Genomic DNA, 23,898 nt, shown 5'->3' with positions numbered 1-23,898 from the left:
AAAGCTACGGCAATAACGAAGTAATCATCGGACCCCCTCAACTTCGTTATAAAAATGTTGAACTGTAGTAGTGTTACTTGCCCTCAAAGAACCACAGGATGTTTGGTTTGGTTTCGTTTATAGGGGTTTAACGTCCCAAAACGACTCAGGCTTTGAGGAACGCCGTAGTGAAGGGCTCTGGAAATTTCGACGAAATGAGGTTATTTAACGTTCACTTACATCTGACAATACACGCGCCTCTCGAATTTCGCCTCTATCGAAATTCGACCACCGCGGCCGGGATCGAACCCGCGTCTTTCGGGTAAGGAGCCGAGCGCCATAACCACTGTGACACCGCAAGATGTGAAGAGCAGATTGTTCGCACACGGCATCTAGCGAACAGAATTATAAACTGCCCGAATATCATATTTAATATATGTACCGCTATAGTCCGGGTACAGGCGCCTCTGCAGGGAAGTTTTCAGAAAAGTTTTCAAAACAAGTTATTTTTCCTCGCTTCTCCAAGGTGTTACCTTACTACATTGTGCAGAGCACACCTTTCAGTTTATGGCTTCCTGCTCGGAATGTGTTCCGAAAACGTTTGTGGGCATTTGTACGCATCCATATGCTCTTTAAAGTATGTATGTTTACGTCGCTGTTTCAGAGTATTTCGTCAGACGTCCAGGTTATCGATAGGAATGATAATCGGAATATATTTCTGCCATTTTGAAACAGAGCGCAAAGAACAGAGCAGGACGCAAAGAACACTGGTGCTGTGCTGTCTCCTGTCCTGCCTTTCTAAGGTCCACAAACAAGCTGTCGCAACTTCGTTTTTCTAGACCTTTGTGTTTGCTCCGTAATGACGGAGTCCTTCTAAACTGGTATTTGTCGCAGAAGCTATCTTGTTACCCCAAAAAGCCTATTTTTAAAAATTTTATTCCTGGTTTCCCAGAAACATTCGGCATTGCCGGTGAGTCCCCTAGCGCCCGGTTGGTTCCAACTGGCCAGCAGGAAATTGTTCCATAGCGCTGGGCCCAGTTATTTTCCTACATGCAATTAGCGAGCGTCCTCGTCGTCATTGTCAGAACGCTTTTCTCCTTGTTTGTTGTGTGTGCGGCAAGGGTGTCTTTAATGAACGTTATAAAATGTTGTCGTTTAGGAGCATTCTCTCGACCGGCACGGGCAAAGCGCTGGTAACTCGACCTGCAAGGAAAAACAAAAAACGAGCGCCCTCATGTGGATACGATGTTACTAAATTGTTTCTGCATGCAAGCAGTAGGTTATCGATAAGTGGCGTTACGCTTTACAGCTTGTCTGGACACACTAGCATTCTGCGCTTTTCCGCGCATGTGCATTAAGCTGCCACTTCAAATCCGTCAACAGGAACACTGCTGCCTCAGCACAGTGCCAATATGGCTACGCCCAGGATGCTGTAAATTTCGAAATGTGCATAGGGATAGCCCTCGCACTGCGTTGGAGGTTGGTAACAGACAGTGACGGGTTCTTTCTTCAGTGCACTTCAGTCTGCAGTGAAGCTCCGCCCACATTCAGCCTCCGCGCACAGAATTCCTCCTCGACGAAAAAGTAGTCCGCTGATTAAACGTTTCTTGTTACCTAGACAAGAAACTTGTCAGCAAAAAAATGAGCTCTAGAATTTTGATACGTGGATTGTTTGATATAGTCAAACATTAAAAAGCTGATTTCGTTTACTGTTGCGCTTGGCCAGCGGAGTAATACAGGACGCCGCAGATCGCGGCCCAGTGTTAGCAACTGCTGTTTCTTTAAGTTGTATCCTACTATAGTTGCTTCATTCCTGGATTACAGTGTGTGTCATACTTAGAGAGAACGTGAGAAATGGTTACACCGGCTCTTAACGCGTACAAAAGTATATAGGTTTAACGAAGCAGCAAAAAAAAGCTGCGAGAGCTCGAGAGGAGCCTGCACCGCTGAAGCTTCGCGCTGTACAACAAAATGGCGCCCGCGGCACCACGTGACTACCTCCCATAAGTATTTGTCCATAGGTCTGAGGAGAATGTCGCGCACAGAGATAACACTTTTGCAACGAGCTGTGTCCACTACCCTTGCTCACTGTGGAAGGTGCTTGCCTCGAGTATTCCGTATAAAGTACTCCATTATCTACGCCGCAACGCGGCCAACAGCGCTGAAATTTGCGTCAGCAACGTAGCACCATACATGAAAGGCGGGAGTGTCAGGGGGTCACGCTTGACGAGGAGGCAGAGTCAAGTCTATATCTATATCCTTGTGATTAGAAAAAAAAGGGGGTAGGGGGGCTGTTTGCGCCTGGTCACGGTCATCCATGAAAGTTCTCTGTAAACATGAGAGTATTTAGACAACTTATCGAAAGCGGTCAAGGGTTCTGATACGTCGATTGTACTTCCACTATTCCGGTGATAAACCACGGAAAGGCTACTGAATTAGTTTAACACCCTGACAACGCGGAGAAATGGGGAGCTCGTCGTAAGAATAAACACGTGTTGCGCTTATGCCGAGGCGCTTGCCGGCATAATTTGTCGTTAAATCGGGGGGTTGGCTGAACGGTGGCTTCCAAAGCTGCTGGGTTTAATTCCGGAGTAATCGTCGACCTCTTCTCCTCTCGGGCATTCCTCTTTCCCCTTCAGCACTCTCACCGACTTAACCTCTCCACGTACAGAGGGCAAAACGCTTGGTGTGTTTCTGGCTGATTGTACGATATTTAGCGACAACTTTTGGTTTAAAATGGTCTGGATGTAAGCATGTGCAATTAAACTCGTAGTATTTCATCGTCATTTTTACCTTCCTGGTAGCAGCGGTTTCGGGAGCTGCGGAACTCACAGTTCGGTCGTTCTAGACATGTGTTTTGTGCTCTGTACATCCGTCCTTGTCCGGTCGGCAAGCGGTGGTCTTCAGCCAGCTAAAGTCGGGTACACCCCAAGAACGAAGCAGCTTGTCCCCGTCAAAAGGACCCCCTTCCAGTCAATGGCGTCGGCCGGTTCTTATGACCCTGCTGGCGTGACAATGCAGGGAGCATCGAGGGAGGGCACTATCCCCTTTGATCTGCCACTCCCTGCATTGTCACGGTAGCAGGGTCATAAGAACCGGCCGACGCCATTGATTGGAAGGGGGTCCTTTTGACGGGGACAAGCTGCTTCGTTCTTGAGTTGTACCCGACTATAGAAACTGACACCTTCCCCGTGCCTTATCCTTCCGTCCTCCTGCCGCTGCTGTGGGGACCGCGCCCTACCACATCCACTTGGCCTGGCAATAGACACTTTTAGCATACCGTGTTGCAGCTACCTTTACCGGAGTACCGGGAGCCCGCATGCAACCAATGCGCATGCGCAAATCGCCGTGACGGCACCAGATGGCGCCAGGTACCCGGCAGCTGCGCGTGCGCCTGCAGCATCGGGACCAATCAGCGCGTGCTCACCGGCGGTGGGCGGGCTTTTGGTACTCTGGAAACGGCAACACGGTACATTGTACACGCTATGATAAAGATGTCTAATGGCAGGTCATTATTCTTCCCGGACTATCCCTAACCGCACAGCTATATCTTGGCAGGAGGGGCTCGGCTCCTACGGGTGAAATTTGGCTTGCGCAGTGAATTAAGCTGGTTAATTGCCTGTAGATGTGAAGCGTCTACACGCAAGAACATAGCTCACTCAAAAGCACAAACAGTTTTCCGTTGCAACCGGTGTACAGAATACTTCTGGACAAGCAGTATACTTACAGTGCAGTATTATCTGGAACAACTCCGTGATAGGCACCATGAATTTCAAGGCTCTGGTCCTCTCGAATACTTTCACCATCAGGGTCAAGAAGTTGCACACGACGTCTTTGATTAGTCTTAGAATGTTGAAGAACGGGAGCTTCTTTAAGATGCACTGAAATGTGGTTATGCAAGAAGAGAGTAATTAGAATTGATGGTGGAGCAATTGCCAGCAGAATAAGCCAGGATGATTCCATATGTTGCATACAACTCAACTCAACTAATTAGAATTGCAGCATTATCATATTTCACAATAAAAAAAAAGAACACTGCGCATGTGAAGAAGGTCAGCACGCGAAATCCTTGACCCGGTTGGCAAAATCTTGTTCGAATGCTTATCGCAAAGAGAAACTGTAATCACGTATTTGATCTTTTTTCTGTGCTCTGCACTGCTCGCAGTATGCTGTAGGCGCGCTCCTATCTTCAGAAAGCAGACGCAGTCACCAGCATTTGCGCAGGGGTGGATTCAGGTTTTATTTGTATTGCTACCACCTCGCTTTATTTTCTAAGAAAAATACTGATTTTATAGATTTGGCGACCTCATAATTGAGCATTTTTTAGTTTCTTAGAAAATATATTACACTTGGGTATTCGTGACTTCAAAAATGCTTTTTATCCTTTTTCGTAGTGACTTCGAGCAGAATGAGTTTTCAGAGTCTTTATTTCCGTGTTTTTTAAACAGCATTTTTGGATGTTTATGTATGTTTTTCTCAGCAACTATAAGGAGTAAGAAAATAATTTTTTTTTCAGAGATTACATTCATTGCCTTGTTTACAAAACTTGCACTAGAATCAATAGCCTAGGTTAGTTTCTATTTGATGACTAAAATAAAATTCATGGGTGGCAATTTTATAGCAAGGAGAAAGAAAACAAACATAAGAAATCTATCTTTTGCCCAGAGCGCATAATTTTTGTCCTAGTTGTGTATGCCGAACCGTACTCTCACACAAAATTTCAATACAGTAAATACACATAAGTGAAAAAAAATGAAGGCGAAATTCTAGAGGCCCGTGTGCTGTGCGATGTCAGTGCACGTTAAAGAACCCCAGGTGGTCGAAATTTCCGGAGCCCTTCACTACTGCGTCTCTCATAGCCTCAGTCGCTTTGGGACGTTAAACTCCAATAAACCAAACTAAACCAAACATAAGTGAAAAAAATACAAACAATACTAGACAAAATTTTTATCTATTTTTGAACTCTGATGCAGGCTGCATGCATTTCAAAGATTGTTAGCAAATTTCGTACATTCAGCTTTTATTACGACCAATCTGCAATCTAAAACCATTTTCGAAGTTTTTTTTTTCATCCAGATAAACACCACATGAATAGTTATTGCATTCGCATGTCACCTCAGGCTCTATCAAGGGTGCAGAATCAATAGTCGTCCTAAATTTTGGGGGTTTGGTTCGTAAAAAATTTCTATATTATGATTATAGACGGTGAGGGATGGTGTTTATCTGTGACGTCATCAACTCACCCTGTGACGTCATCATATCTTGAGGAATCAGCGAATTTCGTGAACCGGATGGCTCCGGGTTGCTCCTGACGTGAACTCCAGTGCAACCTAAGTTGCTATCTAGAAACAAGGTTCAACAACCCGGTGGGCAGGTTGCGATGACGACACAAGGTCACGTGACCTCTCTCGACCAATGATTAATTTAATTCCTACCGGCCATGGCGGGCAGGCTGCTCGCAGCAAGGAGGTTCGCAGTTCGGTGGCCATGTTGCCGCTTCCCACGGTTGGCAGGGAGTGATGACGTCACAAGGTCGCGTGATTTCTTTCGACCAATCAGAGAATTGCGTCACATAGGACGGCGGATTTTGCGTCCGACGTGAACTGTAATGCTGTCGCATTAGACACCTTAGCTGTGCGTAGGTTTGGCACCCTCAGTTTTTCTTTCTCCCCCGAAGCGTTACCGCGGAACAGCTTTTCGGTTTCGTCAACGGGATGAGGAGGCTACTCTGCGCCGAAACGACTCGGCAACCTTATGGAGTCCAAAGTCGTTCGACCTGACAGTCTACTCACCACCACCATGCTCAGAGCCGAAGTCACCACCGACGATCCGATCTGAAAAACCGAAAAGGGAGAAAAATCCCAATTAAAGTTTGTTTCTGGGCCGAGTATTTTTCCGATCCGCCTAATATGGATTTATACTCACGTCCATCTTGCCTGTCTCGCTGCACATGAAGTGTTCAAGGTGAACGCACTGCAATATGGAAGGAATATGAAACAATGGAATAATTACAGATGCCAGCTGCTTGCTTTCAATATTCTAAGAGGACCAAGATACATGGGCTTATATAGGTTAAATTCGCGACCACTTGGGTGCGTTGGTATCCTGAGTGAAAGCTTCTTGTTCAGAGTAGCAATCTGTGCTTGCCTGTACGCAGCGTTGACTAAGCCTGTTCGTACGTTAGCATCCCCAAAACTTCTATATCCGAGTACAACTCAAGAAAGAAGCTGCAGGTGCCCCTCAAAGAAGGCACTCCAGCCAATGGCGTCGACCGATTCTCATGACGTCGAGGTTATAATTCCCTTGTACCTGCTAGCCTGACGTCGCAGGGGGTGCCAGAGGAAATAGAATTAACCATGGCTCAATAAGATTAACCGCGACGTCACGAAAATCGGCCGACGCCATTAGCCGGAGAGCTTCCTTTGAGGGGCATCTTCTGCTTCGTTCTTGCGTTGTATCTGACTATAGTAGCATGACATCGCAGGGGGCTCGCAGGTTTAGTGGGATGATCCACGGATTAGGGGAAGCGATTGGCTGAAGACCTTCCTTTAAGGGACACTTGCCGCTTTGTTCCTGAGTTGTATCTGTTTCAAAGATTCTCACTCATCCTTGTGAGACCTCCTGCTCATACTCTCGCCAGTTAAAATTGGACAGCTTGCAGGTCTCAGCAGTGATTCATGTCGCGGAAGTAGTGGTCGCAGGCTTTGCAACGCAGCAGCAACTGCGTTTATTGTAAACGAACTGTTCAGGGCAACAAGCTTGATGCTGATTTGCATTTTCCAGGCAGCTGAGTACCAGTCAGGCCATGTTTTAGAAGTTACAGCGCTAAATGCTGGCAGTTTTTCTTTGAAAATGTTTCACCGTTGTCTGTTGCTACCAGCTAGATAGTCGGTGCACCGGACTTGGGATCATAGCCTCCGGACTGATCTTATCGGCCTCGGGGAAAAAAAAATTGCATGAAAAAAAATTTTCAGTGGTTTAGCCATGGTTACATACAAAGGTCGAGAGACAGCTGTGGCCTGGCTAGACGCAGTTATTCAGGGTTATACTGTTTATTTCACAAGATTACTAACGATGTCTTCACTGATTGCAAGCATATAATAAAAGTTAAGGCTTGAGGTCAAAGGTCATGCTACTATGGTTCACATGGTCAAAGTTGAAGGGTCAAGGCCGAAGGTGAAGATCAAAGGTCATGCCACCATGGTGAATCGTGGTGGCCATGATATACCCCCCCCCCCCCCCCCCCCCTGTTGTGCGTAGTTTGACTTAAAGTGATGCTGTTGCTATGCTGGCTTGTCAAGGTCAGTCAAGGACTAGGGTCGCAGCGACACAGAGATCGACTTTTGCATCTAGTGGAGCTATCACTCTAAAATATCTGCACCCGTTGCTGTGGTTACAGCACAAAACAGAACTGCACGGGCTTTTCGCACATTTTCTTTTGTTGCGGCATGTTTGTTGAGCTAATTTAATTTGTTGTTGGAAACGAAACTCCAACTCACTTCGGCAATGCCAAGGAAGTCGGGAAATGATACTGGCACTGTGTCATTGCACGGCCTTGATGTGAACATGATCTTGTTGGGTGCCGGAGCCGTCTTCCTCCTAGTGAACAGGTTTTTCACTCGTGTCCAGAATGGGTACACCACGGCCGTGGCTGCAAGAAGAGAGCATCGACGTGTATTGATGTGTGCAGGGGATACAACAACAACGTTGGGGTGAATGATGTTCGCAAGAACTTTCGACGCTAGAACTCTCTGGCATGCTCTGTAAACGAGATATTATACAGGGTGTTTCACCTAATTCTTTACACTATTTTTGAAAATAGGCTTTTTGATTTAGATGATCGCTTTTTCCGGCATAGTATGGTCAGCGGTGTAGTACATCAAAAGACGCGTTGACTATAGCATGCTGGTTAACAATATCTGTTCGGCTCGTAATTAATACTGATATCAGTTTTCAGTTTTTAGAATTTAGAAAACGCAGTTACATTTGGTGCTGTAGACCAACAAAATTTTGGTAAGTCGCGCCAAAATGCATGCGCTCTCGAGGAGCTTACAGGCAAAGCAACTTCTCCAGTGCACCTAACTCGTCGACACAGGCAAAATTTGTTGGGCCACAGTGTCGAGGGCAACCGTGTTTACGAAATTCTAAAAACTGGTGTGAATATTAATTACGGTGGGCTAAACGCCTCTCATAATTAATTATCCTAACAGTAATAGTTTAGAAGTTAACTATTCAATATTAATCAGCCTTCTACTTACCACGTCTTAGCTGTACTCTGATGTACGTACTACACCACTGACTATGTTATGCCCGAAAAAGCGCTCATCTAATTCAGAAGGGCTGTTTTAAAAAACTGTGTAAAATCTTAAGTGTTAGGTGAGACACCCTGTATATGCAGCGATGTGACCGGTCTATGCCCCGTTATTGAGTTTCCTGTCCGACGCCGAGGAATACGGCGCATAACCTTCAGCTTGCCGAGAAACGCTATAGCCGCAAACTCCGGGGAAGGTTTCTGGGAAGTTACTATCAGTTGTACCCCCGGGGTGTATGTACAGTCTTTGTCAGAAGTGTACAGTCCAAGGGATCTGCTTCAGAGCCCTGCAGCGCGGCTCCTCTTGCATAATCGGGGATCCTAATGTCACGAAGGCAGCAGGAGTTTAAGTCGTCAACCCGCCCAAGCTTACGACTGTCTAATGAGCTAAGGAGCTCCGCTACACAGCTTGGAAGCAAACCTTTTGGTTTGTATAATTTTGACAAAGACTGCACATATACATTTCAGAGTGGAGCGGGAAAAATTACAATACGAGTAAACAATTAAACACAAAAACAATAAAACAATATATTTACTACAAATAACAAAATCAAACAAAAATGTCAAACAATTCATAAATAGAAAGTAACGGAAGGTTCATTTAATTATTTATTTTGCTGCGCCAAATAGGCCTAGAAATTAAGCGATCCAGCAGAGCCGTCGTTCGCACTGTGAGACTCTTGAATCGTTATCGCCGGAAAATAACACGCGAAATCCCTTATGCATGTCCGTTATGCATGCATTGAAAATGTTTTTTTTTTCTTGCTAAGTGCGGCACTCTTCTTGTAGGAGCTTTAATCCGCATAACCGCATGGTATTGGCTTGCGTAGGCCTTTTATTACATGAAATCCAAGGGCTGCGAGCTGTCTCCTATCAACTATCGCTATCTGTGTTACGCTCATTACCAAAGCTTTGAAGGGATTTAGGGTAATGAGCGTAACACAGATAGCAATAGTAGATAGGAGACTGTAGTAGTTTTTTACGCCCCGAAACGGCTATGAGGGACTCCGTAGTGGAGGGCTCCGGATTAGTTTAGATCACCTGAGATCATTTAACTTTCGTTGACATCGATCAGCGCAGGGACGTATTTTGCATTTCGACTTTATCTAAATGCGGCCGCCGTGGCGAGAATTCGAACCAGCGTCCTTAGGCTGGGGAGTCGAACGCGATAGCCATTGAGCCACTCAGTGGCAGGCTCAGATTCCGTTAAGCGTCCCTCGTGAAGCCGTCGCGGTGAAACATGCAGTGATCTCTTCTCGCAAGGCGTGTGTTTTAACAGTGTGCCATCATGCAGTCCTGAAGAACAAGCAATTTCTCGTGTCAGGGAGTCTTTGCCAGCTAATCGTGGGGCGCAAACGTCATCACGATGGGGCGAGGCATTGAAGCGATCACTGGCCTTCGTGCAAAGCAGCTTGTCGGGAGCCCCGATTACTGTGCCTGCGAGCCAGTCAGCAGTGCACCATCCTCTGGTCATGGTAAACTGATGGTGATATCGAGACGTGTTCAAACCGGAACACGCCTATGCGGTTATCCTCCAGTTTGTAGCTTGAGCAGGCACGTAACCAGGATTTCTTTTTTTTTTGGGAGGTGGGGGGGGGGGGGGGGGGGGGGATGGCGCACGCCCAAAAGGCCCGAAGAGAACAGTGCCTGGATGGTTGAGGTGGATGCCATTTTTTTGCCTTTTTGTTGAGGAGGTCGCGACGACTATATTTACTCAGCCCTGGGCTACCCTTCGGGAAACAAAAACAAACAAACAAAAGAAGAGGTTCGCTCAGCTCTTTTCCCCTGAGTGTGTGGATACCTAAAGTCGCAATACTCAGCATCACGTGCTTTCAGTTAAGGCAAAAGACCACTCCATGCAGGAAGCGCGGGGAACAGTCGGTGCTCATAGGATGATGCGAGTTCTGCAACGGGAGTCGCCTGTTGTACTTACAGCCAGGAAAGGCTATCCGTATGGCAAAACGAAGACCAGCTCTCAGCAGCCCCAAGATGATGGTCAGAAAGTTTTTGGTGGCCAGCGACGCTACCAGACACTGCGAATAAAAACGGCATGAGCGCGTGCTGTGATGCAGGTTAAAGGAAACGCTGTTCGTTCGCGAGTGGCAACGGGACACTCGAGACAAATAACAGAGGGGAAAAATTTGCTTTGAGCGCGCCGAATGCATGGTTATTATTCTAAGTCACTGTTTTTTTTTCTTGCGCGAAAAAAAAAAGTCTCTGCTCGTAATTACCGTCTTGCTCAGGAAACTTCGCGGAAGGAATCTGCTCCATTTACTCCCTCGCACGTGAAATTCTAAATTTTCGTGACGAACAGTTCAAACAAAAAACGGGCGGATTTATTAGGGGGGGGGGGTCCCAGGGTGATTCATAAATCCGGCCCTGACAACAAAGCCTCGGTAACCGGCCTCTCCAGTGCAGTTTTTAATCGCAAAGATGCTTTTATCAAAACGTACTCTGTTGTTGCTAGCGAAAATGGAATTCTGGTTAGAAAGAACTACTTTTCCCACTGAAACATTCCATTTGAGTCGCTCGTATGAAATTATGGGAATATGGAGCCCATGCATAATAGAAAAATATATGGACATCCATTTGTTGCCTCTATGGTGTCCATAAGCTTTCTATATAACGTCCATATATCTTTTATATACTGTGCATGACGCGATATGGAGTCAGTATGTTTCCATACGGGCTTTCTATAAAGCCCACACCAAATCCGTACACTCACATTGACCTCACATAACCCACATGGAAATAATCAAATTACGGGACTTAAGGGTTTTCCGACGCGTCGCTTCTCTCCTTTCGTACCCCGCAAATATTGCGAAAAGCGTTCTCCTACAGTTAAATGCAAAAACAAAGTCACTGGTGCATCTGCCATTATCAGTGCATATTACGTATTTTACTCACAGTAGACTATAACAGGACTATTAACAGCAGAACTTGAATGCGTACGTCCGAACTACGTAAGATTTGTCCAGCAGGCTTCGCGCTCTTGTGAGATCAATGTTAGGGCAGTCGCAGGCTTGCGGATTGGATTGCAAAACATTTATTTCGTCAGGAAATGCAAATGCAGATGATCCGTGCTAGGTGGATTGTCAACCCACGGCTGACAGCGATCTGAGTAGCCCATTCAGTGGCCCGGGTTTGAACGCCCAGGTCCGAGCTGACAAACACGGCCTCCCATTTCTCGAGAGCAGGAATTTGTATTAGAGATTCCGCTGGCGGCTCCTCTTTACATAATTCAAGAGAGCGCGTTGTTGGGCGAGTCGGCCGTACATACTTAAAGAAGGGAATTGCGCTAAAAAAGACACGGACGAGCAAGGACATGGACGGGCGCAAACTCGCGACTGATTTTATTCAGAAAGAACACAAATATAATGCCACGTATCATTGCAGCGTCCGTTCGTTCGCGCAAGGCCGCAGAAAAGGGGTGTTATCATTTTTGTTCGTGACGCGAGAAGCGACCGGAATAATCTCGATTGTTCACAGAGCTGCATCTATGTGTTTCTAGATTACTCTAGACGATCTCGACCTGTCATCTCGAAGCTTCCTTGCCGGCTTTAAATTGAACGATGCCGCAAGCAGCGGGCATTCGTAGTTCGACGATTGACGAGCACGCTTGTTGTTTACGCCGCCACCGAGTGATTCAGTTCTTTTGCGGGCGCAAGTCAGCCCAAATAAAGAGCTTCGCTTGCAAGTATTTCTGGTGTCTTCCTGACCGCTGGACTGCCGTCACTACAACGTGACATCTGGTGGAGGTGCGGGGTAGCCTTCCATGTTCCGGACACCCCCGACAAGTCGTGACGCCAACCCTCTGAGTTATTCACCGGAGGACCTGACTCCAGTCTCCCACGCAGCCTATGGAGCCTCCAGCCATGACTTACGCCGCAGCAGTGCGCCGTCCTGTACCCCGTCGACGGGACCCAAGCCCCTATCGCCTTAGCCAGCTGCGTTGGAGCGTCGCCCACTCGCCCCAACTCGCCCATCCTACAAGCGTCGCACACGACTGAGGAAATGCGACGAGTGGAGAACACCCGACCAGCGCCGCCCACTGTGCTTCCACTGCGGAGAAGCCGGTTACATTCTCCGGTACTGCCCATACAGGAGAATGGGCATCCGAGGGTTCTCTTAAGACGCCCCACGACCCTGACTCGGCCAGCGACCAGCCGAAATCGAGGATTTTTTGCGTCGGGAAGAATACTCATCGCCGAGCCGCCTATCGCGTTCTCCATCGCCATCGCCACCGCGCTATGTGTCTCCTAGCCGAAGCTACGCAGTGCGTGGACGCTTCCCAGCCCCCGAAGGTTAAGCTGAATAAAGCAGCCTGTGGAGGTGAGGTTGATTCTGAGCGCAAGAACTAAGATCGTCCATCGACTAAAACAGAAGACTATTCCTCAACTACGACGAGAACTACGACGACCCATACGACGACGACGACGACCCATACGACGACGACGACTCATACGACGACGACGACTCATACGACGACGACGACTCATACGACGACGGCGACCCCTACGACGACGACGACCCCTACGACGACGACGACCCCTACGACGACGACGACGACGACGACACGGCCAGACTTGAAGCTTTTTACCGCTGCCCTTAAACCTTATTACGAACGCTAAAGGACTCGAAGTTTGCATTCTCCGCGTTTATTTTCATTTTAAAGCATCGAGACGATGCTTCTTTTAGAGGGGGCAATGCCACGTATCATTGCAGCGTCCGTTCGTTCGCGCAAGGCCGCAGAGAAGGGGTGTTATCAATTTTGTTCGTGACGCGAGAAGCGACCGGAATAATCTCGATTGTTCACAGCCATGAAGAGCTGCATCTATGTGTTTCTAGATTACTCTAGACGATCTCGACCTGTCATCTCGAAGCTTCCTTGCCGGCTTTAAATTGAACGATGCCGCAAGCGGCGGGCATTCGTAGTTCGACGATTGACGAGCACGCTTGTTGTTTACGCCGTCACCGAGTGATTCAGTTCTTTTGCGGGCGCAAGTCAGCCCAAATAAAGAGCTTCGCTTGCAAGTTTTTCTTGTGTCTTCCTGACCGCTGGACTGCCGTCACTACAACGTGACAATATATATATATACCTAGATGCTTATCCAATCATTGCCTACGCGCACATGCCAGGAAAGTTTTCTCTTTCTTATACAAATGGATACTAGAATCACTTACGCATTCATCACGCGACTTATCAATGAAAAAAAGCCTCTGCGAGTTCACGTGCTACCTGGTTACGACTGCGCTTTAAGATTTTGGTTCTAGCCAGCAAAGGCTCTTTACATGTAAGTTCCACAATATGTGATTGTAAGGCTTGCGGAAGTTTCATGACGAATTATGTTCTCATTGTTTTTTTTTATCTAGCCCACTTTTCCACTGGGCTGTTAGGCTGACAATACGGACGCATGGTACTTAACACACTCACCTTTCCAAGTACTCGGGATGCAGCTTTTCGCTCAACCTAGCGGAAAGAAAGCAATGAAGATGAAGTCTATGGTTTTGTGTTGCATGCGAAGTGAAGTTAGTGTTGAAGTTAGTTTTAAGTCAAATTTGAAGTTATTTTTAAGTCAAGTTTAGTTTAGTTTTCTTTCTACGCCCTCGGCGGCGATGCATTGTTTCGTTTACAACTTATCCAAACAGCACAGCAAATCGGCCCAGTGTTGGAAACATATTGACAAAGGACTGTCCTACAAAGGACCAGAGTGAAACCATCCATTTGCAGGCGCATCCATTTGCGTCTATGCTGCTTGGGTATAGTGACCGTGTTTAATCACTTGGCTACCTCTCCATCTCCTAATATTCAATATGCTGCTATGCGGTTGTGGTTTTATCAACAGTCGCGAAGTTTGTAACTTGAACCTAGTTTACATGATTGACCACGGAGCGTCGCGATCATTCGTAAACCCAAGAATTGTGTCCCCACTCAGCCCGCTGTTTTTTTGATGCATGTATCCTGTATCTCAACCTGTATATATCTCCACATTCTAAAAGAATTCACTCCGCACAATATCAATGCGTATACCTCTGGCGCGTGGACAAACCGACCCTGTATCATAGTACATTGGGCTGCCAAAATATATAACGGCAGCTTGCAAAATATAAAATGCCTCAGTGGAGCATTGGGAGGCAGCGCTGTCTAGCGAGAGCGTCAAATAGCAGCGAATGCTGATTTACTGGGCCAAGATCGCTGCAGGAGCACCTGGGGCCGTAGACTAAGGTCGCGTCTCTCCGCGACAGCAATCTCCGAGCTAAATTAAACTTTTCTTTCTCTCTATGTGGCAGATCTCTTAGTTGGCAACATTAAACAGCTCTCGCTGCAACTGGCAATAAGGGCTCTGTGCGCATGCGCGTAATCTCGTTCGTTTCGTCACTGCGGACCTGAATGGCATGCTTAACGACTGTCTAGTCGCCTCCGTGACGCCTGGCGACGCCTCCGTGATACAGTCTAACCTCGTTATAACGAAGCGGTTTATAACGAAACAATGGATATAACGAAGGAATGCCGATTCCCTTCTGAAGCTCGGTGAACACCGGCTATAACGAATCTACAGCTATAACGAAGTAATGGCCGGGCCACTTAAACTTCGTTATAAAGAGGTTCAACTGTATTACTGAAGGGTTAGAGAGCTGTACGCAGTGTTCGCTTTAAGGACACGTGTGGTCCTTGCTGTTACACAGGGAGCTTGGGGCTAGATCGTAATCCAGATCAGCTCTGCCGTGTGGGCGCAAAAGTGAGCCCGCAAAAATATGGCGGGCAAGCCCTAGAAATGCACGCCTGCATTAAAAAAGAAAAACCTTTTACGTCGCGCCGCCTGTACATGTGAGGAAACGCCTTGTGTCGTTGCAGTTTCGCTGAGCAACCGCCATTGATGCTTAACTTCGATTTGTTTCTAGAATTTCGCGCATGTGCTCAAGATGGAAGTAACTTACCTTGGTCAGTCCACACAGATTTAGAGTCTCGTTCAGGCACTGTAAATAGGCACCGAAAACAACCTATCAGTACGCGGCACTGCGCAGAAAAACAGCACAACGTTAATTATAATTAAAGCAGATTGCCAATTAGAGGGGTGTGTCGAGACAATTCATGCATCATGGTATGTGTTGTGTTGTGTGTTGTGTTCGGTTTTATGACACATAGGCAACTAAGGCCATGATGCGCCAAGCTGAAGGTATAGGGAGATTGTTTTTTTGATGAATTTTGTACAAGTATTAAAATCATCTATGGTGTAGAGGGACTAAAACATTGGTTTGTGTTCCTTATTGATGAGGAAATAAATTTTATAACTGGCTAATAGTAGAAGCTTTAGAGAGGGTCGGATATCATCAGCAGCCATCCTTGGCTGGGCAGGGATGTTGAGCCTCCCAACCGATCAGATAAAAACCTCCTCCTTCTCATAAATGACAAGGTGGCAGAGGTGTATCGAGAAACGAAGCAACACAGTGCGCAAAAATTTTAGAGTTTCTTGAGAAAACCTGCTTCGCTTAAAAAGCTAAACACACAAGACCTGTCAACAGTTGCATCTTCACGCATCATGGTATGTCGTACTCGTATCATTGTATCGCAGCCTCTTTGAGATATGTCTTATTGTCATCCACGTCTTCCGCGCTGAAGCTATGAAATTACAGTATACTCACTGGTCGAACAAGTATGGTACTAGGAGGATATAGGAAACGCTTAGTCGGTTAGTAGGGAAAAATATGTAGACTGAATATAAATATACCAAATCTAACGCGACGCGAATCGTGTTTCCTTAAGTGTTTCTTAGAACTTGAAGTGTTCCTTTGTTGTAGAAGGTGCTTCCTGTAACGCCGGACGGAGCCAGGTTTTTGCTCCGGTGAGGTTTCTATCCGTTGCGAACGGTGTATGTCCTCTCATGTTGTCAAGCTTTCAGTGAAGTGGTTGGCCTGACCGGGCATGAATAATTATTTTATTATAAGTTAGCATGATAACCACATAAGCGCGAAAAATATCTTGCATTGGTGGCAGTTGTGTCGTTTATGTCGCTATTAGCAAGGTACCAGAACTTGGCGGGCTTTTAGCTTTGTCCTGTGAACATTTGTAGTGTCTGCATGCGGAATAGGGCCGTGCGATGCAACGTCCCACTTTCCTCATCGTCTGCGTCTCGACCATATTTGAAACAGCGCAAGGACGGGACACAGTAAGGAGGCGAGCGGCAGACGCCCTTTTGACTTCGCATAAAGGCGGGAGAAAGGTCCCATAGATGCTACCATTCAAATGCGCGGCATTGACAGATGGCTAAATTCTTTACTTGAACCATTTGCCCAATCTGAGCGGACTCGAAAACATAAAAAAGGGGGGAAAAGGCACACACATCTGCTTTTTCTGAACAACAAAAAAAATGACCCCGTATTCATAGGTGGCTTGAAATGTGCCTCTGACACTGCTTCGTCATACCTTCCTTATGCCCATGACATCAGGAATATCCACAACTTGACATCGGGGTCCCGAAGGTCCTGAAGAAAGGGAAAACGTCAGTGCGAAATTGAAACATTGCATGCGTTGCATTCGAATTTGCACACAAAGCCATTGTCCTGTCTTCGATCTCCCAGCTTAACAGGTCCTCTGTCGTTGCGTCGTCCAATCTGTCAGCCTATACCCTATTAATAACCCCTTTTCCCCCTCTAAACGCTCCTGTTTCCAGCAGTTCACTGTCTGTGTCGTGGCCTCTCCCCCGTAGTGGGTAAGTGCAATCTTTATTTGAGTCCAACCAACCAACAAACACAATCCTCTTCTATACTTCCACCCTCTCGCGTACAGTGTCATGCATCAGTGTCTGAAAAGTGCTGGAGATGTGGAAAACAGTGGCTCACTTTGTTCGGCGTGTACCTGCGTCACCGTGAACGCAAAGATGATTACACCGCATGCTGCTAGGAGCATTTTCCACACGCCTGGTCTCCTGAAAGAGAACGAGGCATAATTAGAAATCTACGTCTGGGGAAATAGCGTTTGTTCCTTTTTTTTTTCTTAGCATATTCTCCGAACACGAGAAATTAAAATGACAGGTGCAGTGATTGCTGTGTGCCAAATAATTCAATTCATTTATTTTCAACTCGAGGTTGAAGGCCCCCAGGCGAAAAAGCTGTTCTACGACAGCTTGAAAGGTGCCTTGTATGAGCAAAGGGTCTTGTATGGGCCTGGGAGCCCATACAAGGCACTGACCAAGGCACCATAGAAAGGCAAGGCATAGAAAGAAGAAGCCGCTGCTTTCGAGCCTGCATAGCTCGATGGCGCATTAGAGATATCCGAAAATACTCCGTTCGTACGAGTTTTCTCTCAGAGAGCTCTGACTTTGTTCATTGGTTGTAGGAAATGTCACAGAAATTCTCCTGCAGCTGCAATGCGCACGAAAAGTGCACCATGAACAGGAAGAAGTGAAAATGGAGTGAGCTGTCCTTTAGAACACTCCCTTTTATAAAAAGGAGTGCGCTACAGGAGAATATACACCCTTTTTACTCCCATACAGGCCTATTTGTGGTGTAGTTGGAAATTACGAGTTTATTTCAGAATTTTGACAATATACATATGCCTCGGGGAACAGAGCCAGATATGACACAGATGACAGGAGGTCGCCTGAGTAGTCACTATGCATTTGAAGGAGCAGAGGGTCAGAACAATGCTAATTACATTTTTACAACCCCACCGTCTTCATTCTCCTCGCCCGATGGGGGGGGGGGGGGGGGTGACTACGTTCTTTATGTACGCAGTTCAAAGAAATGAACTTCAACAGTAACTCGATGAAGTTATCTTCATTGCACTTTCATTCAAGCGACGAGTGCGTGCGAGAATTATGGAGCTAAGGCGTGAAAATAATTCAGCAGAGTAGTAATTTGGGCCTGTTGGTAGTTCATGATGAGGATGTTATGTAATGTTATAATGGTGAGGAAGTATGTATGAGGAAGTATGAGGAATGATGAGGAAGTATGAGGAAGTATGAGGAAGTATGTAATCTAATAATGGTGAGGAAGTTCATGATGAGGAAGTTATGTAGTAATGTATGTGGATAGCGAGACAATTTTGATCAGAAAACTTCCGGAACAGGCATTACGTTTTGATGCGGTGATAAACCCTTCGGCGTCCAGGAGTCGTGCGCGTCGTCCCAGCAGCTAGGAGGAGCAGGAACTAGGAAAAAAAAACAGCCACCCAACGTTGAAAATGTGAGAACTGCGACGACAGTGCGTCTAGATACTCGTGTGGGCTTCTTCATTTCTTTTATTCGAACGGATGAAAAGGGGGGCCGAAGCAAGAGGTCAGACACCGGGACAATCACTCATCCCGAGTCAAGCTGCGCGACCGCTGACGTAAGCAGAACCTTGCATGACCTTTTTCGAAATGTGCGCGGCGGCCAACCCGTGAGTGACCGGAGTGGTCGCTGAGTAGCGCGCGGTGCGATTCCTAGAAGAGTATGTGTAGGGGGCAGCGATGTTCCAGAAGCGCCGGGGATTTGTTCACAAATAGCATGAGTGCAAATCATGTCGCGCAATGTTTCAGTCGCCCTGCGTGATGAATTTTGCCATGTGTGACATTGCCCGCGTACTTGCGGCAAATGCTGTGACAGTACCGTTGAAGCAAAACAAAGCTGTCAGTCCAGCGGAGTTGTTGAGTGTTATTTGTCCTGTTGTCGTTTTGTTTCTCAAAGCCGACATTCAGCGAAAGAATAGGAGTTTACTTTTTCCGACTTTTGGCGACAACAACGTGATTACAAAATTGTTTGTTAGTGAGCGCCCGACACTGGACAGCTGCCAACCACGTTCCAAGAGCCGCATAGGTCACCCGAGGTGTCACGTTCATCAGCTTGAGTTCGCCTCGTGTCATAAGCAACAGTTATGACACGGTGGTGCTGACAGCGCCAGGCATATCTTGATTTTCGGCTTGGAGACACCGAAGGGAACTTTCGGCACTGCCATATTAACGGTTGGAAATCCATGCATAAACCCATTATCCAAGCGAATTCGGCCAGTGCGAAACAATACCATCAATGCCACTCTTAGCTTCCGGAATAGAACCAACTGGGCCTCACACGAGGCCGTGGAACTTGCGAACACAGATGTAACGACACTCGATATTTTATGATTTTTGAATTGCACTCAGGACTTAAAACGTTTTTCATCTTGCACAAGATATGGTTGCCCTAATATCCATCAGTAGAACGCTATTCAGAATCTCTAAGGGCATCGATCTTCAAAGCAAGACAAAAATTTCAGCGCCCACTTTGAACCTCAGCCACTCCTGCGTTGCGGTAAATTGTGAAATCTGAAATGATTGCAGTAGGTACAACATCATCATCATCATAAGCCTTACTACGCCCACTGCAGGGCAAAGGCCTCTCCTATGTCTCTCCAATTAACCCTGTCCTTTGCCAGTTGCGGCCACCGTATCTCCGCAAACTTCGTAATGTCATCCGCCCATCTAACTTTCTGCCGCCCCCTGCCATGCTTCCCTTCCACTGCGTTACCCTTAAGGAGCAGCGTTTACCTTGCCTTTATTGCATGTCCGGCCCAAGCCCATTTTTTCCTCTTGATTTCGACTAGGATGTCATTAAACCGCGTTTGTTCCCTCGCCCATTCCGCCCGCTTCCGACCTCCTAATGTTACACCTGTCATTTTTCTTTCCATAGATCGCTACGTTGTCCTTAACCTGAGCTGAACTCTCTTCGTTAGCCTCCAGGTGAGTCCAGTGCAATGTTTATGTGTGTGGAAATTAAAAAGTAATTTCAAAAGTAATTGCAATTACTTTCAAAAAGTAAGTGTGATTTACAGTCATTCCTTTTGGACAGTAATTACCGATGTAATGTAATTAAATGTTCGTAATTTTCATGGAACTAATTAGTACTCTAATTTAATTATCTTTTCAAAGTAATTTTGTCATGTACGTAAGCTTAACCTGGGAGAAGAGAACCATATGAAACTAGATACGGCAGAACAGTGGATGCACCGCTTACGGCTCAACTCATTCTTCGTGTATGAGAATCAATGGCACGCCCGATATTATTGATAGTTCTGTAACAATAGCATTGTGACAAAATGCGCAGATTGAACCGTAGCTTGCTTGCGTGTAAAAGAAATGCATTGCCATTTGGCACTGTATGAGCTAATTTCTTGTTTCATGCACCATTGTCCATATCGCGCTGAAGATTTGGGAGACATCGATTGGTCGAACATATTTTTTGCCACTGTCGAAGTAGTCTGCAAGGATACGCACTTCTCAATTCAGGTCCTGTACAATCTTGCTAACACACACGAATGAAAAGACACCGCAGTATATGTCCAACATTCTCGAACGAAAATATCTAAAACTGAAAAATTGTAAGACACTGTTATGGAAATATTTAAGGTAATGGTCCATACGTCTGATAAGTAGCGAAACCTTTTTTTTTAAATTGTTTCCATAGATTGCATGGCGGAGTTAAGAATGCCATTTGAAACCAATGGGAAACGCTTTTGACGTTAACGAAAACGTTGATAGGAAAGAAAATACAAGACTGCAGCCGTCGGGTGATATGCGGATGTATTGATTGTTATAGTGAAATCTTACATTATATGAAAAAAAAAATGCGTTCTTAAACGGTTTTCCTCCCGAAAATGCTTTTGTCCCGAATTGGTAGGTAAGGTCGCAGACTTACCCCTGGGGAACTGCGAAAGAGACGCGCGCACTTTGCGATCAGGTGCCGTTTAGGATAACATGTAGTCACGCGTTCGATAAGATCGTGTCTGGCGAGGGGGAAGCATAGTGATCGAAAGAAACATACACTCGAAAAACGAAGGTTTTAAAACATGACGTTTCGTAACAGCTACGGGTCCCTTGTTCACAATGAGGACGTACGGAATGGGCTGCTTCTTACATGTGTATTTAATGGACACCTTTAGCATACCGTGTCCCGTGTTACCGGTACCGGAGTACCGGGTGCCCGCCCACCGCCGGTGAGCGCGCGCTGATTGGTCCGGATGCTGCAGGCGCGCGCGTAGCTGCCGGGTATGTGGCGCCATCTGACGACGTCTACGAGATTTGCGCATGCTCATTGGCTGCGCGCGGGCTTCCGGTACTCCGATACCGGTAGCGGTAACATGGTACACGGTATGCTAAAGGTGTCTAATGACGCAGTGAGTGGGAGTAGTAATCGGGCGGATTGCCTTTGTCCTGTTTATTACGTTCTTGGACGTCTGGATGTTAAAAAAAATTCCAAAGCAAATGGGATGTTAAAGATTTTTCTGTCTCCAAGACTTTGACGTTGTCCTAGCCAGTGATGTGCTGCATCACCTCATCACCATTAACATAACATGCTATCAACGACGGGATAAGTAATCATCGATTCACTTGTGTAGAGGCCTACATGAACTGGACTAGATGCGTCTGTGCGGTTTGTTCCGGGGGATTGTGTGACAAGGCTTACATTTTTTTTTGCAAAATTTAATGCAATAAAAATCCGGATAAATAAGTAAAATTTACTAATCAACTGTTTAATTTTTGCTTCCTAAGGGGCTAAATTGTATTGCGAAATTAAAGGCTTCTGACATCAAAGGAGTGCTCAGTTTATAAAATTTATGAAGCGGCATCGTGGCTCGAAATATCGAACGTGAAAAATACGCTCTCGATAGTAGGTCAAGGTGGCTTTGCCGCATTGCATATAACCAAAATGGCATCTCTGCGCGTGGTGTCCACACGGGGAATACGTTAACATCTTCTACATCATAAAAGACGCAAGTTTTTCTGTGTATTTGGTTCAAGCGGCACCATTTTATTAGTTTTCAGTCTCGGAAAACCAAGCTTTCAACAGCGTTCTTTTCTTTTTTTTTCACGTTCAATATCGGGAACTGCGCTGCCGATTCTGAAATTTCAAATATACCGGGTTCGGCATCGATTTTGACGGCCTTCCATTCCGCGATTTAGTCATGTTCCTTAAGGCCCAGGATAAGAAAGTTAATAAGCTTATCTTCGTTAATTAATCTTTTTGGTAAATAATGCCCGCCCTACCGTACAGTCATCCTGCAGGGACTGCACTGAAGTATCTTTCCTTTATTTTTTAAAAGAAAAATCCGCAATGAATAATTTGAAAATCCCGGCATTGTTACAGTAAACAAGACCTAATAGACGGTGGCCTAGAGTCTGGTAAGCGACGAGGTTAGGAAATTTTGTACAACAATGTGGTGGCAGTGAGCCCCCCCCCCCAAAAAAAAAAAAAAAATTGGAGGTCATTGAAGCGGCCTTTGTCATGCCGTAAAGTTCAACTCTGCTGATGACGACATCAATGACGTCACTCCCGTGAGTGTATACCTTTTTGTAGTAAAGGCCGACAAAACAGGTCCAGCAGTGGGAAAGTACGCACGCGGCTGAAGGCCGTGACCTGCGCCTACCGGAATAGATTTAAACACACTCAGAATAATTCATCGTCTAAGGTGGCAGCTTGGGCTAGCTGGTGACGTATGCTTTGTTGTGACCTGTGGGAAAGAAATGACGACCGTGGCCCTGCGTTTCTTGGAAGTCGTCGTTTTCTCTTGACCATAGCGGTATATTCGTCATCTAAATCATCAGGGGCAGTTCGAAATATCATGCCTTCTGGAAACAACAGCCAGGAAACGCCTTTCGTAAATAGTGATATAGACCCGAAAGATGCGGGTTCAATTCCGACCGCGGCGGTAGCATTTCGACGAAGGCGAAATGCTAGAGGCCTGTGTACTTTGCGATGTCGTTGCACGTTAAAGAAGCCCAGGTCACCGAGAGTAGGTTCAGCTTGCCTGTTTACCAGTCTGCCAGCGTCAGTAACGAACACCAAGCGCACATATGCTGAAAGGAACTACTCACCGAGTGGCGTCGAATTCAGCGTAGCGAGCTCTGCAGGCAGCGAGTCGTCCAAGGTGATCCCCGCAGGTGCTCTTCTCCAAGATCATTGTTCTTTGCTGTCGCGTTGCTTCGTCCACTCTTTGCCATTGTTCGAAGTCTTCGGGCCCGCGGTTCCCGTGGAAACGAAGTGTCAGCGTGTGTTCATCGTAATCGAGTACCTGCGCAAAAGAGCGGCGGACCCTGGTAGCTGTTTACAGCCATGAACCTTGCGACTCGTGTACTCTGCTTGGGTTGAGCAGGTGTGGACCCGTGACCGCTGAGTGCAGTGCACCGCTGAACTGTAGCCGCCGCTAGTACATGAATTTACGAACTTGGTTACTGTCCTTATCGCCCGTATGAGTATTGTCTTTCAGTTTTTCGTTCCTTGAACTTAGTGCTAGAACTCGCCCCATCACACCGACCTCTCTATTGTTGACCCCTTATATCTTCGCAATATCTTAGCTATTGTATGGCCGTGAAGAAAAATAACGAAGATTTTAAATCGTTTAAGCTGACGTTATGTAACTAGGAGGGAGTTCTTACCTGTTGCTCAACTTCTATGCAACCCGCTGCTCTGTTTAATACCTTCCGCTGTGAAGGTAAACCAGTTAACTAAATAAAAATAATAGAGCCCAACAACCGCGACGATAAATGTAATCGGCCGAGTATCCTCCGCGCAGCAGCCGGACACTGGTGCGCTTTTTTCCCAGTGATGGCGCCACAAGTCGCGGGGTGAGGTGAACGGAGGAACACGTTTTATAGC

At 46.4% G+C, this 23,898-nt stretch overlaps 1 pseudogene across 1 annotated transcript; it reads right to left on the bottom strand.

Annotated features, from left to right (window-relative positions):
• Positions 1-239: 239 nt before the first annotated feature.
• On the bottom strand, positions 240-23,258 carry LOC149358158 (uncharacterized; annotated as a pseudogene). Its single transcript, XR_016289949.1, has 11 exons — positions 23,118-23,258; positions 17,132-17,217; positions 16,716-16,774; positions 15,230-15,268; positions 13,725-13,760; positions 10,224-10,323; positions 7,479-7,630; positions 5,905-5,952; positions 5,772-5,813; positions 3,707-3,860; positions 240-1,182 (listed from the first exon to the last, which is right to left on the bottom strand). The product of XR_016289949.1 is annotated as an uncharacterized LOC149358158 (transcript).
• Between the last annotated feature and the right edge of the window lie 640 nt (positions 23,259-23,898).

Source organism: Amblyomma mixtum, chromosome 3 (genome assembly GCF_055824585.1).
Source record: "Amblyomma mixtum isolate Tamu chromosome 3, ASM5582458v1, whole genome shotgun sequence".
In the NCBI taxonomy this organism is placed as follows: Eukaryota; Metazoa; Arthropoda; class Arachnida; order Ixodida; family Ixodidae; genus Amblyomma; species Amblyomma mixtum.
The sequence above is the reverse complement of the archived record's forward strand: the minus strand, read 5'-3'. Positions and strand labels throughout refer to the sequence as shown.